The following is a 2,338-nucleotide window of genomic DNA, read 5'->3' on the forward strand; positions in this document are numbered from 1 at the left end:
TTCCCAGCAACCACATGGTGGCTCACAACCATCTGTAGTGAGGTCTGGTGCCCTCTTCTGGCCTGCAGGCATAGATGTAGACAGAATATTACATACATAATAAATAAGTTTTTTTTTTAAAAAAAAACTAGTATATATATGTGATTGAGTGTGGATGTGTGCATGCAAGCGCAGTTGCCCACAGAGGCCAGAAGAGGATGTAAGATCCCCTGGAGCTGCGGTTGCAGGTGATTGCAAGCTGCCTGACATGGGTACTGGGAACCAAACTAAGGCAACACATGGTCTTAACTGGTGAGCCATCTCTCCAGCCCTTATTTTTAATTCTTTCACTTTGAAAGGCAGAAGTAAGGGAAGTGGTGAAATCTGGGCTCTCTGTGGCTTTGAAAACTAGAGTGAAGGGGAAATAAAAAGTGGCAGAGTTTGTAGAAAGCACGTACACGTAGAGTGAGGTGTGCGTTGCACGAATTACTGGCTCTTGCACTGTTATTCCAGCTCCTCTCCATGAGTCCCACAGTTTTTTTTGCAGCATTGAGTTTAACTGGAATTAGCCAATTCCAGTTCCATGAGCTAAGAATGGTTTCCACATTTGTACAAACTTGAAAAACACTTAAAAACAAAAAGAAGAGGAGACTGGATAGATAGCTCCACAGTTAAGAGCGTTGGCTGCTCTTCCAGAGAACCAGGGTTCAATTCCCAGTACCCACTTGGCAGTTCACAACCATTGGTACTCCATTTCTAGGTGAGCTGATGGCCTCTTCTGACCTTTTTGGGCACCAGACACAGACATGTATACAAACAAAACACCCATACCTGTAAAATAGTACATTTTTTAAAAAGATTAAAAGAAGAGTTGTGGGATGTGAAAACTATGAAATACGAGTGCCCATAAATAAAGTTTTATTGGAAGTCAATCACATGCTTCTTTGCATATTGTCTGCGCATGCTCATTTACACTTTGTTGCTACAGTAGAACTTAGTTTCAACAGTTATCATATGCTTTGCAGAGACTAAAATAGTCTTGACCTGGATCTTTCAGAAATACCTTTGCTGGGCTAGGAATGTAGCTCAGTCGGCAGAGTGCTTGCCTACCATGCGCCAAACCCTGGACTCACTACCCAGCACCGCATCAGCCAGGCATGGTGGCACATGACTGCAATCCCGGTCCTTAGAGTAGACATAGAGGATCAGAAGTTCAAGGCCACACTTGGCTGCACAGTGATTTTTGAGGTAACCTGGGATACATGACACCCTGTCTCAAAAACAAACATTACTCAGCATGTGGTGAAATTTGATTTGTTCCAGATGAAACACTTGCTTAGGGTTAGCTGATTAAAATTGTTTGGAACGAGGGGTGCATAAATAATAGTTTAAAAAACCACATTGAATGTTAGATCAAGTGAGCATATCTGTGGGATGTGACTGACTTCTACAGCTTCTGGTCATCTTGACAGCTCTGAAGTCAGGGGCTATAACCTGATCTGCCAACCAAGTAAACCTGTTCTCCCATAGGTTGCTTTTCGACAGGATATTTCGTCACAGCACCAAGAAACAGGATTAAGACAGCGGTGAATGCACATCATCCTTGCGCTTGGAAGGCAGCGGCAGGAGGATCATCAGGAATTTGAGGCCAGCCTGAGCTACATAGTGAGATATACTATATCAACAGTTGGTGTGTGTGTGTGTGGGGGGGGGTTATTGAGCAGGATACTAACTGATGAGGTTGGAGTAATGCGACCCCAACACGATAGTGACCAAGACACAGCTTAAAAGGAGCAGAGTCTTCAGAAGTTAGATGCACACAAGCATACTTTGGACTACCTTTAGACTCCTGCAAAATGGATCTAAGACTTTCTGCCTCACTGAGATAACTGTAATAGTGATATGACATCTATATGCTTTTGGTTTATGGTTAGTGTGTGACAAATGAGTGCCATGGTTATTGTTTATTAATTTTTAAGTTTCTATTTTATTATGCATAGGCATGAATGGGTATGTGCACATGGGTACAGGTACCTATAGAGACCAGAGGCTTCTGACCCCTGGAGCTGGAGTTACGGGCAGTTAGGGGTTGTCCAACACTGATTCTGGGGGTCAAACTCTGGCCTTGGTAAGAGCAACAAGTGCTCTTAACAATGGATCCATCTCTCTGCCCCTATTTATTTGGTTTTTGAGACAGGGCCGCGTGCCTTCCAGGCTGTCCTCAAACTCACTATGCAGCTAGAAAGACACTGAAACTCTGATCCTCTTGTCTGTGCTGGGATTACAGATGTGCACAGCCATGCGCGGTTTATGGCATGTTGGGGATAGAACCCAGGGCTTCCTCTGTGCCAGACAAGTG

The sequence above is a fragment of the Microtus ochrogaster genome, chromosome 5 (assembly GCF_000317375.1).
Source record: "Microtus ochrogaster isolate Prairie Vole_2 chromosome 5, MicOch1.0, whole genome shotgun sequence".
Lineage (NCBI taxonomy): Eukaryota > Metazoa > Chordata > Mammalia > Rodentia > Cricetidae > Microtus > Microtus ochrogaster.